Source organism: Delphinus delphis, chromosome 1 (genome assembly GCF_949987515.2).
Source record: "Delphinus delphis chromosome 1, mDelDel1.2, whole genome shotgun sequence".
Lineage (NCBI taxonomy): Eukaryota > Metazoa > Chordata > Mammalia > Artiodactyla > Delphinidae > Delphinus > Delphinus delphis.
This window is the reverse complement of record NC_082683.1, coordinates 55,875,467-55,899,677: the sequence shown is the minus strand read 5'-3', so window position 1 is coordinate 55,899,677 and position 24,211 is coordinate 55,875,467. Positions and strand designations below refer to the sequence as shown.

The following is a 24,211-nucleotide window of genomic DNA, read 5'->3' as shown; positions in this document are numbered from 1 at the left end:
CTTTGAGAAACTGTCGTAATATAAGAGAGAATTTCAGAATGGTGATTCCTAACTACTTCTGGATCATTGACCTTGTTGAGAATTTGGTGAGAGCAATGTACCAACTGGCAGGAGGAGGCACATATACCTAAAATTAGGGCTATAATTTCAAGGGGTTAATAAACTCTCTGAAATTTATCCAAAGCTCCCAGATTAAGAATTCCTAATGTAGGTAAATGAAGTGCACATCCCTCTATAATTATAGCTCCATGAATTGAGTCATTGATAGACATCAAGTTATGAGGAGCTTGAGATGATACGGCCTAGCATTTCTCCTGGAATGTAATCATTCTACGTTGATAGTTAAAAGGAGTAATGTGTCTTATCTGAAATATCTGAAGAAATCTTTAGTAAACTATACAAAGATTCACCCATAGTCTGATCTAAATGACACATCCATTATATCTGGATGTACAGGCACTAATTCAATTTGCATAATATACCAAACATAGTAAAGCATATTAAACATATCACTAACTCTTCAGTTATTACTAAACTTAAAACAAAAGGAAAAATTAAAATCTGTACTCTACATAAATTATTTTATCAGACTTTAATATCTATTGTAGAGAATTTTTGTGTTATTTTTATGTATCAAATTCTACTTATATATAAACAGAATAGTCTCAATTAGTGTTTGAATGAATCTCTGGGCAGAAAAGAAATTAACTACAACTTTCTCCAATGATCTCAAAAAGTCTCTAGATTTGTAGAAAATTTTACAAGTAAGAAAAGCAATTCTGGCAATACTGTTGTTTTGATGAACAAACTCAATGAGCTCCATCTGCCACTAAGTTTTGCTTTTACTTTCTGCTAGAGAAGCAGCCATGTATCTTTCACCTAAATAACAACATTTAAGCATTTTATTTAAATATAAATGAAAAACACTCTTAGAGTGTCAAAATTTAGCAAATATACTCTGGTCTATTTCTATTAACCTCATTATTTTAAGTATGTTTACTTTTATTTCTTCACTTAGGAAGGAAATTGGTCATGTTATTCCCATTAAGTAGCTGTTATAGACTTAAATTAGTTTTTTTATTAAACAATAAATTTCTTCCTTCATCCTGGTATAAGCATTTGTCCCTTTGAAAACATAATTTCGAGTTTAATTCCTGATATGACTCTAACTGTGTGTTCTTGTTGCAAATTGATTCCTTGAAATTAGACTAATAAGCTATGATTTATTAACCTAGGTACCAAAGTCAACACAGCTGAGTCAAAATAGGCATCTTACCAATATACGAAGTAACTTAAAATCTGTACATAAATCAACTCATTTAAATATTAGTTGAATACTTGGTAAAGTGTAAGTTATTACGTGGGGTACTACGTATACAGAAATTAAGAAGAAATCATCATTTACTTTAAGAATAATATTATTTTTTAATTTTTATTTTATACTGACATTATTTTATTATTTTACATGTCAAAGTACTATAATTCCAGTATGAATAAAGTGTCATGGGACTTCAGATTCAAGATGGCAAACTAAACAAATTGATCTTCTTTTCCTCCTGAGATGCTTTTAGAATTATAGTAAAGTCAATCCACTTAGAACGAGAGAATGACGGGACCAGCAGCAAAAAAGAGATTTAAACTTCTGGAAGATGAAACAAAGACTAACAAAGTAGAATGAAGGAAGGAACTACCTAGGACATTTGGGTAAGGCTCTGTCATCAATGAGGAAACAAACTTGCTTGGGAGAATCCTGGATGTTGGATCGTTTGGTCTCTATATGTAATGTTTGACTTTTTTATCCCCTCATAAACAGCAAAATCTAGCTCTCTGTAACTGTCAGTGGAGTGGTTTACAAATAACCAAAATCAACTCTGCCTAGTTTAAGTAGTGCCAACTGAAAATTGTCACTTGCCATCTGGAATGAAGTCATTAACCACTGTAGTCGCTGACCTTCAACACACCCTGAAGTGAGTTCAGGGTGGAGATCAGGAATGAGGCACTCTGTGCTCTGGGAAAACCTGGCAGAACAGGCCTTCAGATAGTTAGATATTTTCAGAAGACTTTATGAGCCCAATTTCTTGCATCTTCTCACATCTAGAAAAGCACAGTCACTAACAGAGACATCTGATCCTCGTGACTAGCAGCTACCCTCTGCCAAAATGTGTGCTTGATTGCATGTACCCCCTTCACCAAAATCACATATATACTGCCCCCCACACCTCTTCAGAGCAGTTTCTTAGAGCTGTCTGAGAGGCTCTCTCCCGGGCTATAGTCCTCATTTTGCCCCAAATAAAACTTAACTTACAACTCTCACATTGTGCATTTTTTTTAGTCAACAGTAGAAAAGGAACTTACTAAAGATTACTGGGTACCTCACAGAACCTCAGCGAGGACCAGAGAACCCAGCCAGTAAAGCACACAGTCAAGAACCATACCCAACATCTAATGTAGAATTGCTCTAGAAAAGACAGCCCTGACACCACAACAGGACACTGTATGTTATGACTGAAACCATAGTGCCTACTACCTCTGAGTTCTTCTGAGCTCATGTGCCCCTTCATGTCCCACACTTCTCAACTAAAATCTGGCATGAATGCCTCTAAGTGGTAAAACCTAATTCACAATCTACCTTCAGACAGCCAGAAAACTTGGTAAAATATGGATCTATAATGTGGGGAATTCCCAAAGACAAGCGAAGTATTCAAAGGTATCAAATGGCCAAAGAAAATAAAGAATTGTCCTTTATACTCCTATATGATAAAGGGGGGGAAATACAAGTTATCTGAGGAGAACTTGGGCTTCTAGTATAGGCTTGGCACCAACATGATAAAGACCTTACACATCCCGATACTTAAGGGGATAAGCCTTCAGCATAAATGGCAGCTCCTTACTCAAGGGCCTAAAGGGCCTGTCCGATGGCAAACAATGCCCATACACACAGAATTCACATTCTTATTTCTTCACGTAAAGCCACGTGAAGACATGAGCTAAGACATGAAGAAAGTCTTCAGTATAATGGAAAAATTTTGAATAAAGAAAGATAGAAAAAAGAAAACCTACCACAGGGGACACAGAGATAAATCAGAGGAAAAAAAGTAGCTTTAACAAATGCTAAAGAGGACGTGTCAAAAGACTTTGCACCCATAAACTCAAAGATTGTTCTGACAAAGGAATATCAGAGGAAGAAAGAGCTTTGAGAATAAAAAAACGAAGAGTTGCGAAAAAGTTTTTCCAATGGAAAGATTAGAAAACATATTGGCATAATTAATTCCTCCCCAAGGTGGGGGGAGGGGAATAAAGTCAAGTGATTCATATCCAACCAATAGCATTTACAGAAAAAAAGAATAAAGAGAAAATGATCGGCGAAATAATATAAGAAAATTTCCCAGGGCTGATAAGAGACATAAGTCTTCAAACTGAAAAAAAAAAAAAAAAAAAAAAAAAAAAAATTCTACCAACTTCCAAGAAAGAGGAATGGAAAAAAAAATACATTCCTAAGCATATCATTAAGAAATTGCAGAAGAGCAAAGAAGAAGAGAAGATAGGAAGAGTTTCCAGAGAGAAAAAAATCACTAAAGGAACGGTAAACAGAATTAAAACAAATGTTTCATCTCAAAACACTGAATTCTAGAAAACAATCCAGTAATGGCTGATGGAAAATTATAGTTTAAAATTCTATTAGCCAATCAAGCAAGTATCAGAGCAAAACAAATATATTTTCAATAATGCAATGATTTAGAAAATTTATATCCCGTGAATCTCTTTCTCAGAGGTAATTTTATGACGTATTCCAGCAAAATGAGGAATAAACCAACAAAGAGGGATTCAGGGACTCAGGATACAGGAAAGCTTGACTACGACTCAGTTGATGACTCTGCAGGCTTGAGAATGAACTGTCCAGATAGTAGATGGGGTACAGATGACCACTGAAAGGAAATGGCCAAGAAAAAGGTGAGGACAGAAGGCAACTTAATGCATAATATGATTCTGAAGCTGCAAAAATTTGAAAATAAAACAAACAAAAAACCAGAATAACATGAGGGAAAAAAGGAAGCCTTAGTTCAAAATTGAAGCCACTAGTCCAAATAAGAATATGCATTCAATAAGCTTCAAAAAGAAGAATGAAATGGATTCCAAAAAATAAAGGGAATGAGGAAAAAACTTAAAATTAAAGACATAATGAACAAGGCTCACATATCTTCTCACAATAAGAAAAAATTCAGCTTAATGGAAAAAGCCTTATTAAAAAGTCCTGATCTAAATACGAATTGAAATAAAATATGGCACAATTTTGAGCAAATGCTGAAATTAAAAAATCCATTTGAAAGAAGAAAGAATCCCCTTAACCTTGATTCTAGGAACATTCTCCTTTGGGTGGCTGAGAAGTCACATTGAATGAAATAATCCTAGAACTCTTCCTAGTTCTGCAGTGAGTAATACTTAAAAAGTCACAATAACATTAATGTTGCTATTTATTTATTTTTCAACTTTTTGGCCTAACCAATAGACAAAAATGAAAAATTTAATTGCAAATATTTAGCTAAAATATTATCAATATTCTCACTGTACAGCTGTCAAAATTGGAGTAGTATAATTATAAAAGGAGAGATGGTGAGAAGGCAAAGGGTGAAATATCCCAACCTCATAAAGTAGGGAGTCAAGAGAAACCATCTGTACTGAATGGAACAAGAAATGGTCATGGAATTATAAACGGAACCAATAAAAGAGGTCAGAAAATTAATATAGTTATATGTAGAAGAGGGTCAGAGAAAGAAGGTGAAATTAGTAAGCTAAATTCTTTCCTACTATGGTACCTGTTTAAAGTTGATAAATGAAAATAAAAGGAAAAAAAGTCAATATAAGCATATTATTTAGCCCTACAGAGGTAGCCAATGGAGGAAACAAACCCAGAAATGATTAAAGTTAGTTGTTCTCAAAGTCAGGAATAAAAAAGTGAAGGGAGTGGGGCAACGGAACCACTGTGTTTTATTACAGTAGGTTTTTGTAACCATGTGCATGGATTCTTTTCATGCAGAATTATTATTTTGTCCTTTTAATTAAATTAAGTGCTAATGGATTTCGAAGAAAATAACTACTAACAAAGTCCTAGGAGCTAATTAAAAGTTCACAGAAATGACATATTAGTTGAACTCCAAGAAATACAATACAAAGGGAGAGAGTAGTATTGTATTTCCTCTATTCTAAGATTCACAATATTTTAACACCTCTGACACCAGGATCCTTGTTAAAATCGATGTCATCTTACAACCACTGATGGCCTGGTAGCAGCTGTGATCTCGTTGTCATTGATTGCATACACAGAAACCTGGGGTGCTTTTCTAATGACAGACAGGACAATTTTAATCCATCAATATTTCAGTTAACAAACTATTGAAAGACCATTTGAGGAAGGAAGGAATATGAGCCCTGTGTGCTATCTGAAAACCTTCTGTGGACATCTTTTGCTAAGATCAATATAGAGCCAGCATAAAATTTGCAAAATGAACCAACTTAAAAGAAAATTTCGGAGATTGGTTCAAGATGGCGGAGTAGAAGGATGTGCTCTCATTCCCTCCTGCGAGAACACCAGAATCACAACTAACTGCTGAAAATCATCAACAGGAAGACACTGGAACTCACCAAAAAAGATACCCCACATCCAAAGACAAAGGAGAAGCCATAATGAGACAGTAGGAGGGGCACAATCACAATAAAATCAAATCTCATAACTGCTGGGTGGGTGATTCACAAACTGGAGAACACTTATACCACAGAAGTCCACCCACTGGAGTGAAGGATCTGAGCCTCACGTCAGGCCTCCGAACCTGGGGGTCCGGCAACGGAGGGGGAATTCCAAGAGAATCAGACTTTGAAGGCTAGTGGGATTTGATTGCAGGACTTCAACAGGACTGGGGGAAACAGAGACTCCACTCTTGGAGGGCACACACAAAGTAGTGTGCACATCAGGACCCAGGGGAAGGATCAGTGACCCCATAGGAGACCAAAACAGACCTACCTGCTAGTGTTGGAGGGTCTCCTGCAGAGGCAGGGGGTGGCTCTGTCTCATCGTGAGGACAAGGACACTGGCAGCAGAAGTTCTGGGAAGTACTCCTTGGCGGGAGCCCTCTCAGAGGCAGCAATTAGCCCCACCAAAGAGCCTGGGTAGGCTACAGTGTTGGGTCGCCTCAGGCCAAACAACCAACAGGGAGGGAACCCAGCCCCACCCATCAGCAGTCAAGTGGATTAAAGTTTTACTGAGCTCTGCTCACCAGAGCAACAGCCAGCTGTAGCCAGCACCACTCCCTCCCATCAGGAAACTTGCACAAGCCCCGTAAATAGCCTCATCCGCCAGAGGGCAGACAGCAGAAGCAAGAAGAACTACAATCATGCAGCCTGTGGAACAAAAACCACATTCACAGAAAGATAGACAAGATGAAAAGGCAGAGGGCTATGTAACAGATGGAGGAACAAGATAAAACCCCAGAAAAACAACTAAATGAAGTGGAGACAGGCAACCTTCCAGAAAAAGAATTCAGAATAATGATAGTGAAGATGATCCAGGACCTCAGAAACAGAATGGAGGCAAAGATCAAGAAGATGCAAGAAATGTTTAACAAAGATCTACAAGAATTAAGGTAACAAACAAACAGAGATGAACAATACAATAACTGAAATGAAAACTACACTAGAAGGAATCAATAGTAGAAAAACTGAGGCAGAAGAATGGATAAGTGACCTGGAGGACAGAATGGTGGAATTCACCGCTGCGGAACAGAATAAAGAAAAAGGAATGAAAAGAAATGAAGACAGCCTAAGAGACCTCTGGGATAACATTAAATGCAACAACATTCACATTATAGGGGTCCCAGAAGGAGAAGAGAGAGAGAAAGGACCGGAGAAAATATTTAAAGAGATTATAGTCAAAAACTTCCTTAACATGCAAAAGGAAATAGCCACCCAAGTCCAGGAAGTGCAGAGAGTCCCATACAGGATAAGCCCAAGGAGAAGCAAGCCGAGACACACAGTAATCAAATTGGCAAAAATTAAAGCCAAAGAAAAATTATTGAAAGCAACAAGGAAAAAACGACAAATAACATACAAGGGAACTCCCATGAGGTTAATAGCTGATTTCTCAGCAGAAACTCTACAAGCCAGAAGGGAGTAGCATGATATACTTAAAGTGATGAAAGGGAAGAACCTACAACCAAGGTTACTCTACCCGGCAAGGATCTCATTCAGATTCAATGAAGAAGTCAAAGGCTTTACAGACAAGCAAAAGCTAAGAGAATTCAGCACCACCAAACCAGCTCTACAACAAATGCTAAAGGAACTTCTCTAAATGGGAAACACAAGAGAAGAAAAGGACCTACAAAAACAAACCCAAAACAATTAACGAAATGGTCATAGGAACATACATTTTGATAATTAAACGTGAATGGATTAAATGCTCCAACCAAAAGGCACAGGCTTGCTGAATGGATATAAAAACAAGACTCATATATATGCTACGCTCTACAAGAGACCCACTTCGGACCTAGGGAAACATACAGACTGAAAGTGAAGGGATAAAAAAGATATTGCATGCAAATGGAAATCAAAATAAAGCTGGAGTAGCAATTCTCATATCACACAATAGACTTTAAAACAAAGACTATTAACAGAGACAAGGAAGGACGCTACATAATGATCAAGGGATCAATCCAAGAAGAAGATATAACAATTATAAATATATATGCACCCAACATAGGAGCACATCAATACATAAGGCAACTGCTAACAGCTATAAAAGAGGAAATCGACACTAACACAATAATAGTGGGGGAATTTAACATCTCACTTACACCAACGGACAGATCATCCAAACAGAAAATTAATAAGGAAACACAAGCCTTAAATGACACAATAGACCAGAGAGATATAATTGATATTTATAGGACATTCCATCCAAAAACAGCAGATTACACTTTCTTCTCAAGTGCGCACGGAACATTCTCCAGGATAGATCACATCTTGGGTCACAAAGAAGCCTCAGTAAATTTAAGAAAATTGAAATTATATCAAGCATCTTTTCTGACCACAATGCTATGAGATTAGAAATGAATTACAGGGAAAAAAACGTAAAAAACACAAACACATGGAGGCTAAACAACACATTACTAAATAACCAAGAGATCACTGAAGAAATCAAAAAGGATATCAAAAAATACCTAGAGACAAATGACAAGGAAAACACGATGATCCAAAACCTATGGAATGCAGCAAAAGAAGTTCTAAGAGCGAAGTTTATAGCTATACAAGCCTACCTCAAGAAACAAGAAAAATCTCTCAAATAAACAATCTAACCTTACATCTAAAGGAACTAGAGAAAGAACAAACAAAACCCTAAGTTAGCAGAAGGAAAGAAATCATAAAGATCAGAGCAGAAATAAATGAAATAGAAACAAAGAAAACAATAGCAAAGATGAATAAAACTAAAAACTGGTTCTTTGAGAAGATAAACAAAATTGAAAAACCATTAGCAAGACTCATCAAGAAAAATAGGGAGAGGACTCAAATCAATAAAATTAGAAATAAAAAAGGAGAAGTTACGGGGCTTCCCTGGTGGCGCAGTGGTTGAGAGTCCGCCTACCGATGCAGGGGACATGGGTTCGTGCCCCGGTCCGGGAAGATCCCACGTGCCGCGGAGTGGCTGGGCCCGTGAGCCATGGCTGCTTGAGCCTGCACGTCCAGAGCCTGTGCTCCGCAACGGGAGAGGCCACAACAGTGAGAGGCCTGCGTACCACAAAAAAAAAATAAAGTGAAAAAAAAAGGAGACGTTACAACGGACACCACAGAAATACAAAGCATCTCAAGAGACTACTACAAGCAACTCTATGCCAATAAACTGGACAACCTGGAAGAACTGGACAAATTCTTAGAAAGGTATAACCTTCCAAGACTGAACCAGGAAGAAGTAGAAAATATGAACAGACCAATCACAAGTAATGAAATTGAAACTGTGATTAAAAATATTCCAACAAACAAAAGTCCAGGAACAGAGGGCTTCACAAGTGAATGCTATCAAACATTTAGAGAAGAGCTAACACCCATCCTTCTCAAACTCTTCCAAAAATTGCAGAGGAAGGAACACTCCCAAACTCATTGTATGAGGCCACCATCACCCTGATACCAAAAACAAACAAAGATACTACAAAAAAAGAAAATTACAGACCAATATCACTGATGAATATAGATGCAAAAATCCTCAACAAAATACTAGCAAACAGAATCCAACAACATATTAAAAGGATCATACACCATGATCAAGTGGGACTTAACCCAGGAATGCAAGTATTCTTCAATATACACAAATCAACCAATGTGATACACCATATTAACAAATTGAAGATGAAAAACCATATGATCCTCTCAATAGATGCAAAAAAGCTTTTGACAAAATTCAACACCCATTTGTGATAAAAACTCTCCAGAAAGTAGGCATAGAGGGAACCTACCTCAACATAACAAAGGGCATATATGACAAACCCACAGCAAACATCATTCTCAATAGTGAAAAACTGTAAGCAATTCCTCTAAGTTCAGGAACAAGACAAGGATGTCCACTCATCACCACTATTATTCAACATAGTTTTGGAAGTCCTAGCCACGGCAATCAGAGAAGAAAAAGAAATAAAAGGAATACAAATTGGAAAAGAAGAGGTAAAACTGTCACTGTTGGCATTTGACATGATACTATACATAGAGAATCCTAAAGATGCCACCAGAAAACTACTAAAGCTAATCAATGAATTTGGTAAAGTTTCAGGATACAAAATTAATGCACAGAAATATCTTGCATTCCTATATACTAATGATGAAAAATCTGAAAGAGAAATTAAGGAAACACTCCCATTTACTGCTGCAACAAAAAGAATAAAATACCTAGGAATAAACCTACCTAGGGAGACAAAAGACCTATATGCAGAAAACTACAAGACACTGATGAAAGAAATTAAAGATGATACCAACAGAGGGAGAGATATACCAAGTTCTTGGACTGGAAGAATCAACATTGTGAAAATGACTATACTACCCAAAGCAATCTACAGATTCAATGCAATCCCTATCAAATTACCAATGGCATTTTTTACAGAACTAGAACAAAAAAAATCTTAAAATTTGTATGGAGACCTAAAAGACCCCGAATAGCCAAAGCAGTCTTGAGGGAAAAAAACAGAGCTGGAGCAATCAGACTCCCTGACTTCAGACTATACTACAAAGTTACAATCACCAAGACAATATGGTACTGGCACAAAATATAGATCAATGGAACAAGATAGAAAGCCCAGAGATAAACCCACACACCTACAGTCAACTAGTCGATGACAAAGGAGGCAAGGATACACAATGGAGAAAAGACAGTCTCTTCAATAAGTGCTGTTGGGAAAACTGGACAGCTACATGTAAAAGAATGAGGGCTTCCCTGGTGGCACAGTGGTTGGGTGTCCGCCTGCTGATGCAGGGGACGCAGGTTCGTGCCCCAGTCCGGGAGGATCCCACGTGCCATAGAGCAGCTGGGCCCGTGAGCCATGGCCGCTGGGCCTGCGCATCCAGAGCCTGTGCTCTGCAACGGGAGAGGCCACAGCAGTGAGAGGCCCGCGTACCACACAAAAAAAAATGAAATTAGAACACTCCTAACACCATACACAAAAATAAATTCAAAATGGATTAGAGACCTAAATGTAAGACCAGACACTATAAAACTTTTAATGGAAAACAGGAAGAACAAGCTTTGACATAAATCACAGCAAGATCTTTTTTGTCCCACCTCCTACAGTAATGGAAAAAAAAACAAAAATAAACAAATGGGACCTAATGAAACTTAAAAGCTTTTGCACAGCAAAGGAAACCATAAACAAGATGAAAAGACAACCCTCAGAATGGGAGAAAATATTTGCAAATGAATCAACGGACAAAGGATTCACCTCCAAAATTTACAAGCAGCTCATGCAACTCAATATCAAAAAAACAAACAACCCAATCCAAAAATGGACAGAACACCTAAATAGACATTTCCAAAGAAGATATACAAATAGCCAAAAAACACATGAAAGAATGCTCAGCATCACTAATCATGAGAGAAATGCAAATCAAAACTACAATGAGGTATCACCTCACACCAGTCAGAGTGGCCATCATCAAAAAATCTACAAACAAGAAATGCTGGAGAGGGTGTGGAGAAAAGGGAACCCTCTTGCACTGTAGGTGGGAATATAAATTGATACAGCCACTATGGAGAACAGTATGGAGGTTCCTTAAAAAACTAAAAATAGAACTACCATATGACCCAGCAATCCCACTACTGGGCATATATCCTGAGAAAACCATAATTCAAAAAGAGTCATATACCACAGTGTTCAATGCAGCACTATTTACAATCTCCAGGACATGGAAGCAACCTAAGTGTCTGTCAACAGATGAATGGATAAAGAAGATGTGGTACATACATACACTGGAATATTACTCAGCCATAAAAAGGAACGTAATTGGGTCATTTGTAGAGACGTGGATGGATCTAGAGACTGTCATACAGAGTGAAGTAAGTCAGAAAGAGAAAAACAAATATCATATATTAATGCATATATATGGAACCTAGAAAAATGGTACAGATGAACCGGTTTATAGGGCAGAAATTGAGACACATGTAGAGCACAAATGTATGGACACCAAGGGGGGAAAGCAGTGGGGGGGTGGGGGTGGGGGTGGGATGAATTGGGAGATTTGGATTGACATGTATAGACTGATGTGTATAAAATGGATGACTAATAAGAACCTGCTGTATAAAAAAATAAATAAAACAAAATTCAAAAAAAAATAAGAGCCCACAAACAGCATTCCCCTGGGCCACAGTCCCCCTCTCCCAAGGGAACCGATGGAAAAAAAAAAAAAAAGAAAAAAGAAAATCTCAGAAACCATAGTGAAGCATTCTTTTTTGAAGTGCTATATAACAAATAGTCTTGATAACCCAGAGTATGATACCATTTGGGAAAATACTGACATCAACAACACTGAGTTGAAAAATGATTCAGAAAAACCGGATTCTGAATAAGAAAACGAATTCCTTAATGGATTTCTTTGACTTTTACTTTCCTCATGAGAGTGATATGATTTAAACAAAAATCTTTACCTAAGTACTTCTAAAAGAGCCCTTTCAGTAGACATAAAACAAAAATTCTAAACAATGAGAAAGCATTGTACAATAAACAGGCAGAGCTTTTTCTTTCTTAGCAGTGCAAAAGCAGTGGTGTATCTTAAAAATCCACAATGTCTTAAAGAATTACAACTAACTAGAAAGAGCGGTAACTAGGAGGAATCAGATATTACTTTTAATTTGGATAAATCATAACAGATTTCAGAGGGGAGTGAGGATTTAACTGCCTCTTGAAGAATGGGGAGGAATGTGAAGCATATCGTAAGTATTATTTTAAAAGGTTTTCTTATAGAACTTTTTGTTCTCTCAGATCAGACCTGTAACCAGCAGTGTTACTGCAAGACACCCAGGTCACTAGAGAAATACTCAGCTACCTCCTGGGTAGGTCATGATCCTAACAGATAACATCTTCATAATATAACAGCAACTACAATTATCAGGTGCTTATTATGTATGTGCCAGTATGTTTTCTCTCTGTTTATGCATAAACACATATACACACACACATATATGTGTGTGTATAATTTATTTTCTCTTTCATCTCCTACACACTGACCAGTTTGGTTCAGAAACTTTGTTGGTGCATACAGAAGTCTAATTATTTGATTATCTCATAGGTTTAGACACCCAAATAACACGTGCTAGTTAAAGTAAAATGAGAAAATATAATTCTGAGAAAAACTAAGTTGTCCTATGCCTTCACCAAACAGCTATTTGGTAACAGCTGTTCTTAAACATGAGTTCACATTTTAAAGCCTATTATAATACCATTATAGACGCCACTGAGAATCCTTACTTGGCTCACATCTTTAGCTATTATCTAGTACAACTAGATAAAACATTTATACATTTCCATAAACATTATAGAAATTATTAGCCCAAGAGTAGAGTCGGTCAGTCAGTCCGTCAATCTGTCTGTCTCTCTCTCTTCCCCCCATTCCCTCCCTTCCTCCTTCTCTCTTTATCTTTCTCATTCACTGTTATACACACATATATATATACAGATTTGTAAGTCTGTACTGTTTCTGAATTTTCTCTCTAATTGGCAAAGACTTAAAAATTAATATCAACATCACAATGCCCCTTTAGGGTGTCTCCATTTGGGTCATTTTTATTTGCTAGTCCATAGTACTCTAGTCTGATTTAAGTAGGTCCACAGGGTACCAGAAAATTTCATTAAAATAGTTCTCATATGCGTGACTCTCTCCTTTAAGACCATCCACAGACAATGGTTCCCACAGCTCTGTTCTCTCCTCAGCGAGTCTCCATCTACGCTCAGCAAAGCCACAGCTTTAACCCAGCCGACTGGACCACTTAAAGATGCTGATGCCAGGCAAAATTGAAAGTGGGCTGTATTCACTTTGGAGGACACTTTATTGGTACGATAAAATTGTATAAGTGGGAAGAATCTAGCCTATCAATTCTATGGAAGAATAAGAGACTTGCTGACTTTCATTCAGTGAGAATCAATATCCACAAAAATTTCACACAGCCTACCTTAGACATATTCAGTGTTCACATTCTGGAAAAGATTTTAGGGACTTCCCTTGTGGCCCAGTGGTTAAGGATCTGCCTTCCAGTGCAGGGGACGCAGGTTCAATCCCTGGTCGGGGAACTAGGATCCCACATGCCACGGGGCAACTAAGCCTGTGTGCTGCAACTACTGAGCCCAAGTGCTCTGGAGCCTGGGCACCACAACTAGAGAGAAGCCCACGCACCGCAACTAGAGAAGCCCACGCACCGCAACGAAAGATCCCGCATGCTGCAGTGAAGATCCCGCATGCCGCAACAAAGACCTGATGCAGCCAAATAAATAAATAAATATTTTTTTAAAAAAAAAAGATTTTAAACTTCCAAGTTGATGGCACTTAAATTTGACAGGGATGTTTTACTACATAACCAGTATTTCTGTGTCTGATATTTCTTATAAACATCTACTGAATCTCACTTAAAAATATTACAATGGCATTAATCACATCTTGAAGCTTGGCACATCAGCAATGTGGATTGAAGGGTTACAAGAGTGGATATTTCTGGTTTTCATTTTAAAGCCAACAGGAAGCATGAGGATAATCATAAGTTAGAGCTACTGAAAAAGGTTGTTAAACATATAAATACATATTTTAAAGTAGTATCCCTTTAATAAACCCTACAAAAACAGAAATATAACTCGAGAATCACTCCAAATTAATGAAAGCATCCATTCAGCAGGAATACATAATAATTTTAAATGTGTACATGTAGTATAACCTCAAAATAACATATATTTATTATAATGTAGCCTTGAAATGTATATGGTGAAAATTCAGAGTACCACAAGGAAAAAGACAGATATCCACATATATGGTAGAAAATTTTAATACACTCTCCTAAAGAATGAATAGCACAGCAGACACAAATACATGAGGATGTATGAGATTGAAATAATACTAACAAATGATACTGGAACAAAAACATTAACAAATTTGACATAGATTGAACTCTGCTCCCCCAAACTGTAGACTGCATATTATTTTTAATCACCAATGGGGCATTTACAAAAACTGACCACGTACAAAGCCATAAGGTAAGTTACAAACAAATCCAAAGGACTAAAATCATACAGACCACGTTCTCTGTCCACGGTGTTTTTAAAACAGAAAAAATAGCAAAAATATAACTACACAAATGCCATATACTAGGACATTAAGAAAAAAAGTAAGCCACTGGGCAAAAAAGATATAATATATTTTAAACTGATGATAGTGAAAAAAGCATCTCAAAACTTAAATTATTTCATGCAGATAAAGCAGTACTGAGAGGAAATTCAAAGAAAGAAACATCATTCTTAATGTGACATGACTTCACCTGTGAGCACTTCAAATCAACATTATACCTGAGGTCCTAGGCAAGGCAGAAAGAGAAGTGGAAAAGGTTTAAGGAATATAAAGGAAGAAACAAAACTGTCATTATTCATGAATGACAAGAAAAGTGGAAAATCCCGAAGTATCTATATGTAAGCTGTTTAACTTAATTACAAAACTTAGCAAGATTGCTGGTGGAAAATATAACTACCTAAAACCAAGCATTTTAAACCCTTCCCAACTTATTATATGAAGCCAGTATTACTCTGATACCAAAACCAGACAAAGACATCACAATAAAAGAAAACTACTGACCAAAATCCTTTATGAATATAGATGCAAAAATACTAGCAAACCAAATCCAGCAATGTATAAAAAGGATTATACACTATGACCAAATATGATTTACCTCAGGAATGCAAGTTTGATTTAAAATGTGAAAATCAATCAATCATAATAATAGAATAAAAGACATGACATGTCCATAGAAAAAGGGTTTGACAAATTCCAATGCCATTTCATGACAAAAACATTCAACTAGGAATAGAAGAGAACTTCTCCAACTTGATAAAGCTGCATATGAATAACCCATAGCTAACATCATACTTAATGGTGAAAGACTGGCTGCTTCCCTGCTAAGATCAGGAACAAGACAAAGTTATTCACCTGCACTTTCTATTCAACTAGAGGTTTTAGCCAGGGCAATTGAGCAAGAAAAAGAAATAGAAGGCATCCAGATTAGAAACAAAGAAGTAAAACTATCTCTATTCTCAGACTACATGATCTTGTATGTAGAAAATAATAAGGAATTCACAAAAACTATATTGCACCTAATAAGTAAGTTCTGCAAGGTTGCAGAATACAAGATCAATGTACACAAATCACTTCTATTTCTGTGCATGAGCAATGAACAATCTGAAATACAATTAAAACATAATTCCATTTCCTATAGCATCAGAAATAATAAAATACTCAGGAATATTTTCAACAAAAGAAATGCAATTATTTGTACACTGAATGCTATAAAACATCACTGAAAGAACTTAAAGAATACCTAAATAAATGGAAAAACATCCCACGTTCATAGACTGAAAAACAATTTTATTAAGATTGTAATATTTCCCAAATTGATTCAATGCAATCCCTTCAAGTTTATAGCTACATTTTGTATATATATTGACAAGCTGATTTTAAAATTCATATGTATTGATATATGCAAGGGAATAGCTAAAACAATACTGAAAAAGAAGAACAAATTTGGAGGATTCACTTCTGATTTCAAAACTTGCTTCAAAGCTACAGTAATCAAGACAGTGTGGTACCTGGTATAAAGATAGAAGTATAGGTCATTGGAACAGAGTTGAGATTCCAGAAGTAAACCTTTACATTTTTGGCAAAATGATTTTTGACAAGACACTTAGATATGGGGAAAGAATGGTCTTTTCAACAAATGGTGGTGGGACAAGTAGATACCCAAATGTGAAAGAATGAAATTGGTCCTTTCCTTCATTCCATATATTCAAAGTAATCAAAAACCTAAACATAAAAGCTAAAACTCTAATATTCTTATAAGTAAAACACAGAAATGAAGCTCTGCAACCCTGAATTAGGTAATGGCTTCTTAGACTGAAATTAAGTATAAAAATAGATAAACTAGACAAAGTTAAAACCCTTGGGCTTCAAAGGATACCATCAAAAAAGTGAGAAAACTCACAGAATGGGAGAAAATATTTGAAATCCTGTATCTTAAAAGCGATTGTACACTATATGAAGAACTCTCACAACACAACAATAAAAAGACAAACAATCCAATTAAAAATAAGCAAAGAACATTTCTCAAAAAAAAGATATATAAATGGTCAATAAGCACATGAAAAGGTGCTCAATATCATCAGTCATCAGAAAATGCAAATCAAAACCATAATGAGTATCACTTCACATCCACTATGATAGCTTAATCAAGGTTCTGAACTGTAACAAATGTTGACAAGGAGGTGGAGAAATTGGAACCCTTGTACCTTGCTGGTGGGAATGTAAAATGATGAAAACTGCTTTGGAAAATAGTTTGGCAGATTTTCAAATGTTAAACATAATGTTACATATGACTGAACAATTCTACTCCCAGGTATATACCCAAAAGAGATGAAAACATACATTCACACAAAAACTTGTATGCAAATGTTAGTAGCAGCACTATTCATAATAGCCAAAAAGTGAAAACTACCCAAATGTCCATCAACTAACGAATGAATGAATAAAATGTGATATATCCATATAACGGAATATTATTTGGCCATAAAAAGAATGAAGTACTGATCCATGATACAGCATGGATAAACCTTAAAAACATGCTAAGTGAAAGAATCTGTTCACTAAAGTCCCCATCATTTTATTCGTCCAGAATGTCCAGAATAGGCAAATCCTTAGACACAGAAAGTACATCAGTGGTTTCCAGGGATCAGAAGAGGGGGCATGGGGAGTGAATGCTAAGGGGTATGGGGTTTCTTTTGGGAGTGACAAAAATGCTCTAAAATTAGATAGTGGTGATGGTTATATAACTCTGTTAACGTACTGAAAACCAGTGATTTGTACACTATAAAAGGATGAATTTTATGATATGTGAATTATAGTCCAATAAAGCTATTATTTTTAAAATACTTTTAAAGGTCAAGTTTATCTCTCTATGGCAGTAACAGAAACACAATGAATTTTTTGAAAAGATTCATTTAAAATAACTTCAAAAATATGCAATTTCTGTGAATAAATCAAACAAGAAGATGTTCAAGGACTCCTAAGGGAAAAATGAGACTATGCTTACATTTATCATATTAGAGAAGACCTAAATATATTGAGAGACAGTCATGGATTCTAGAACTGAATATTTACAAGGTATCAATTTCCTTTTAATTGTTTATAGACTCAAAACAATCTCAATAGAATCTCCATTAAATTCCTAACCAATTTTTTAGAACTTGACAAACTGATTGAAAAAATGTATATGGAAAGGTAAAGGGCCAAGGAATGCTATAGCACTCCTGAAAAAATTGCACCAAGTGGGAGGATTTACTCCCCTACCTACCAGATAGCAAGACAATTTAAACCTGTAGTAATTACAGAAAGAGGTCAAAGGAACAAATACAGAGCCCAAAAACAGACCCAACATATTATCAACTCTTGATATTTGAAAACAGTAAGTATTTGTTGTTTTAAGCCACTAAATTTGGGGGTAACTTGTTACACAGAAATGGGTAACTAATACATTGCTGCTCACCAGTATTCTCAGATTTATTTTTTCTTTTAGAACAGAGGTTAACCTTCCCCACCTCCTTGAAGTTAGGCATACCATATGACTTCTTTTGCGTCTAAAGTATGAGTGTAAATCATTCATGTCACTTCCAGATGGAGGCATTTAAAGCTAGTTCATGATTACCCCCACTTTCTTTTCCCATACTATACCAACTGGGAAAGTCCTGTGTTCCAGATTGTACAGCTACAGAATGACGGAGGTTCCCTGAATTTAGACCTGACAATAGTTGCCCTGGAAAGTTGCCTTAATCCAGAGGAAACTTTTCTTGAATGAAAAATAAACCTTTATTGCATTAAGTCAATGAGATTTGGGGATAATCTGTTACCGCAGCATAACCTAGCCTATTTTTACAGATACTAGGCTCGATCTCACTAGTAATTGAGGAAACAAACAGTAATGATATAATACATACCTACCAGATGGGCAAAAATTAAAGGTCATGATAATACTAAATTTTGGCAGGGATGTAGAGGAATGAAAGTAGGAATATAAATTGGTGGAACCATGCTGGAAAATTGTGGCATTATCTAATAAAGCTGATATCTGCAAGCCCTGTGTTCTAGTAATTTGACTAGCAGTTTTATACTCTAAAGAAACTCCTGCATCTAAGCACCAAGGCATTTGTAGAAGAAGAATCATAGGTGGTTTATTTATGGTAGTGAAAGAAAGAAAGGGACAGAAGGAGGGAGGGAGGAAGGAAGGGAGGGAGAGAAGAAGAAGGAAGAAAGGAAAAAGGGAGGGAGGGAAGAAGAGAAGGACAGAAATGACCCAAATATCCTTAAACAGAATGAGTAAAAAATAAAGGTATTATATTCATATAATAAAATATATCCAGTAATGAAAACAAACAAACAACATCCACTGTCAGCAACAGCATTCAATCATCAAAAAAAATTACTGAGCTCCCCTTATATGCTTGGCTCTATTTCAGGTACTAGGCTCTATTTTGGAGCAAAACAGGAAAAAAAAAATCCACCCTCATGGAGTTTGCATTCTAATAGAAATGAGACAGGAAAAATGATTAAGTCATACAGTATTTTTAAAGGTAGTAAGTACATGCGGAAAAGCAAAGGAAAGGGGAAAGTGTTTTGCAAGGTAAGATGTACAATTTTAAATGTGATAATCAGAGTAGGCTTCATTGAAAAGGAGACAACTGAACAAAGATTGAAAAGAAGTGAAAGTAACAGAGTAAGTCCTGTGGTATCTGGGAGAAGAGCGTTCCAGCCAGAGCAAAGATGGTCCCCGATATACTCAAAGAATACCAAGGAGACCAGTGTAGCTGGAACTGAGTGAATGAGAAAAACAGCAAGAAATGAGATCAGATAGGTAAATGGGAGAGAAAAAAACACGTAGCACCTTATAGGTAATTCTAAGGATTTGGGTCCTTTAAGACTTTACTCTGTATGAACTGGAAAGGCACTGGAGATTTTGGAGGAAAACAGTGACATGATCTGACATATGTTGCAAGAAAAAGCTCTAATTGCAATTTTGAGACTGGATTATGGAGGGAAAAGAATGAAAATGGGGAGACCAGTTAGGAGGTTCTTGCAATAATCCACGTGGGAGATGGTGTCAGCTCAGACTAGGATGGCAGCTATGCAGGTGATGAAAGTAATTATATTCAGGAATTATTTTGAAGATAGAGCAAAGAGGACTTCCTGACACATGACATCTAAGGTATGAGGGAATGGGAGATATCAAAGATGACTCCAAGTTTTGGGGCATGAGCAACGTGAAGGATGAAGGTAGGGAAGGCTGCAGATAGAGTGGGCTTGGGCAAGATGAAGATTCCATTTGGAGCATGCTGAACTGGAGATGTCTACTGGACATTCAAATGGAAATGTTGAGCAGGCAGATGGACATAGAGGTCTGAAGTTCAAGGAGATAACTCAAAGCTTGAGCTGTCATTTTGGAGGCATCAGTGTACAAATGTAGAGATTGCATGAAATCATCAAAGAGCGTAGAAAGGAATGAGCTCGCAAGGACCACAGCTTAAGATATTCTAAGGTTAAAACCTCTGAGAGCAGAAGAGAGATCAGCAAAGGGGACAGAAAGCAATGGCTAGTGAAGAAGAAGGAAAAATCAAAAAGAGTACATGGTGTCCTGGAGGTCAACAAAGAAATATTACAAGGAGCAGAGAGTGATAACTGTGACAATGCTACCAACAGGTGAAGTAAGATCAAAGGTGACAACTGACTACTGGATTTGGGAGAGGTGATGTCACCAGTGACAGTGACAGGAATAGTTTTGGCAGAGTACTGAAAACAGAAGAGTGATAGAAATAGGTTTAAGAGAGAATGTGAAGACATGAATCAATGATAGGGAATATAGACATCTCTTTTTAAAAGTTTATGCTTTCAAATGGAGAGGATATGGCTTAGTCTCATAAGCATAATGTTAAGCAAAAGAATCTATGAAAGAGTGCCTCCTATATTCGTATAATTTTTTTAAGTAAAAGGAAAATTGTGATTAGGAAGGAACAAGCAAGAGGTTTCTGGGTATTGGCATGTTCTCTTACTTGTATGGTAAATAATGGGTATTTGCCTTGTAATTATCTGTTATAATGATTTGCTATATTATTTGTCAACCAGTACATTTGTTTGATGTACTCTTCTCCCTGTATATGTCATAGTTCAAAAAATTTAAAGATTAATAAGATGATGTGTATGAAAAGACAACAGGTAATATCACTACGGAGTTAACAGAAGTTTTAAAAAATATTTGAGGAGGAATATTTCAAATTATAAGCAGACCAAATTTGAACTGAAACTCCAAAAGTTTATATGTACTAGGTCTGGCCAGGAGGCGAACACTTGTGCCTTTCTGATTTAATTAAAAGTGGAATTTGTAAATCACATAAAAATCTCAAAAGAATTAGGGCAGACTGTAAGCCCTTTTCTTCATTTTTAACTCCACAGGACATGTTTTTTAGTATGTGTTTGGCTCTCAGCAGGAAAAATGCAGTGCAATATCTGCCAAGGCATTTCTTTTCTTTTTCTGGATATTTTTTAAGTTTTATTTCTAAGACCCCCTTGGGATACTGCACTTCACAAACACAAACCTTTTCGTTATATAATAGTGATCTAACTGCGAAGACACACTGTTTTTTTCTCGCTAAGTTCATTACAAAAGAGGAATAGAGCTTCTGCCAACCATGATGGCTCTCCCAAGCCATGAATGAGTTGGACCATGCGCAGATCCATCCACTGTTTTCAGTTGTTTTCCAACAAGCGACTAGAAGCCGGGATATTTGAGTTCTACTACTCTCTGTTCATTCAACAACCAATTTCTTTAACATTCTGGGCATCTCTTTCAAAGGAGATGATCATCTACGTCACCAGAGTCTATCATGGAAGACAAATGCCTGAATAACTGATGACACTTCCAGTCCAAAGGTGAAAAGGCAATGAAAATAAATTTAAATGTGTTCATAAAAGAGTACTTCAAATCTATACCACTCTTCCAAATGGAATACAAAGCACATGCTAGGTGGGAACACATTGTTTTATTTTAGATCAAAGCCACCAAAAAGAGCCAGAGACACTTCTAAACCTATCCCAACTACTGATGACTAAGTCTCAAATAATTTTGAATTACAAGGAACAACAAAAGCTATTCTAACATTCTGTCTGCTAAAACAAGTCAACAGTTGTTTGTTGTTTTTTATCAAAAGGAAATAAAAATCTCGCTGACACTTTATAGTACACACTTCTTGTACAACTTTGTGTGTGTCTGTGTGTCAATTCCTAATTTCTGGTTTATCTGTTTAGTTAACTCTGCTATTTTTCTAGGATTCATCCCAAGACAACTAAAATGCATTACTAAAATTGGCACCTCTGCTACTGAACTTAATTTCAGAGAGGCTCTAAAGTGGTCTGAAACCATTTTTTTAATATCCTGCACACAACTTCATGCTAAAAAGTAACACTGTTCAAGAGCAGAAATTGATAGGAAAGGTGCAATTTTTGTTTTCCTCCAAAACAATTTTTATTTCCTCCAAATATACAATACTGAAAGTGAATAAGTACTTATACTAAAGCCACATGTTTTTGTTGCAGTGTTGCAAATATTAACTTCAAGTTGAACATGATTCTTCAAGCTAGACTCAGAGATGATCTAAATAGTTACATATAAACTACATATTTCTGAGCACTTTTATAAGTGTTTTTCTCTTTAAGTTTTGGTTGGAAAACCCTAAAATCATAAGTCTTAAATGCATATGAACAAAAATCCCAAGATCAGTATAGATTTTTAAAATTTCATGAAATTATGAAGCTAGCAATGTTTGTAACATGTTAAAAAGTTAAAGAATTATAAATTTTTAAGCTGGGAAACATCTTAGATATTATTAAAAGGCCCTCAGAACTTGACAGATGAGGAAACTGAGGCCCAAAGAAATTAAACTAACCACAGCTGTCACCATAAATGGCAAATCATACCAAAAGCCAGATGTTTTGACTCCAAGTCCAGAGCTCTGAAAGAGCTATTTGTTTCAACATACTTTAATACTTAAGGAAATGAAAGTTAACAGAGAGCACTCCAGGCAGTCCCTCAATATAAGGAACTCCCTCAGGCTTACAAGAGCCAGTCTCCTCTTCTGCTTGCAAACCCAAGTCCTAGAAATAACACCCCCAAATTCCCACTTTCTCAAATGGCCTCATCCTACCTGGGGTTTCCAAAATGATTCCTCGGTTGGGTCTCTTTTTCACATCCCTACAAGTCCTTTTAAATAAGTGCTTTGGTTGGGATTTGGTTTTGTTGTTTTTGTTTTGTTTTATTAATTTGCTTGGGGAAAGCCGGAGATGGTGGAAACAGAAGCTCCGGGCTAAACCATCCCTAGAGCACATTTTTTTTCCTTTTGTCATCCAAACCAACAAATCCTTCCTCCGGGCCCCAGGGCTTACTGGTTTCCGTCGCAGTCCCTTCAGTTTCCAAAGTAGGAAGGAGACCTGGAAAAGAAGTTGGCCAGGTGGCACGTCCTTTCTGGGGCGCCCGGCAGGTGCGCGCCCAGGCTGGGCTGGCTGCCCTCGGGCGCGCGCCCCGATGCGCCTTGCCCCGGGGGAACGAGAGCCCCCGCCGCCCCTCCCCCATGGCGCGGGCCCCTCCGGTGGCGCCGGCTGACCCGCCCCGGCCTCCCGGTCCCCACTTGGCCAGCGGGCTCCGGCCAGCCACGCGCGCCCCGGCGCCCGGCTCCTCGCGTGGCCGGGAGACGGAAGAGGTGGCAGAAGCGGGTAGAGGAGAGAGAGAGAGTTGGGTCCCACCTCGAGGCCCAGGTCCCACCCAGGCGGAGGCAGAGATGGCGGCGGCGCGGGGGCTCGGCCGGCTGTAGGCTCTGCGGTGGGGCGGCTCCAAACTCCCTGCCGAAGGTGCCGGGCAGCTGTCAAGAGAGAGGAGGCAGCGGAGTGTGGAAGGAGGGGCTGAGGGGGAGCGGAGGGAGAGGCGGGAGTTGGGGGAGAGAAGGGAGGAAAGGTCGGGTCGCCGCCCGCGCGCCCCGCGCCCTCCGCCACCGCTCCCGGGGCGGCAGGAGTGGCCCCCGAGCCGTCAGGGCTGGCGCGCAGGTGACGGGGGCGGCGGCGGGGATGCGGCTGCGCGTGGCGGCGGGCCTGGGGGAGGAAAATCGAGGAGTCCGGAGAGAAGGACCCTCTGCCCGCAGGGAAGCCGAGACTCGAGGCGAACTCGGCAGAAAGGTGGCGCCGCTACCTTACCCAACTGTCAGCTACCGCGCGCCCACTCTGAGCCCCGGGGGTCTCAGGCCCTGGACTGGGCCCTGGGGTTCCCTCTGTCCCTCCCACTTACAGACTAACAGGCCTCTGTGCATCAGGTGTGCAAAATGCTGCAATAAAGATTGTAAAAATCGGGAGGAGTAGGAAA

The 24,211-nt window shown here is 37.8% G+C and overlaps 1 protein-coding gene across 8 annotated transcripts in view; it reads right to left on the bottom strand.

Moving 5' to 3' along the window:
• The window catches only part of LEPR (leptin receptor), a 100,542-nt gene extending 76,731 nt beyond the window's left edge, over nt 1-23,811 (bottom strand). For 3 of the 8 annotated variants that reach the window (XM_060023345.1, XM_060023376.1, XM_060023385.1), the window contains exon 1: nt 6,017-11,898. The gene's annotated coding sequence lies outside the window, so the exon portion shown is untranslated. The other 5 variants (XM_060023353.1, XM_060023360.1, XM_060023335.1 and 2 more) reach the window with 4 other exon arrangements.
• Nucleotides 23,812-24,211: the final 400 nt, after the last annotated feature.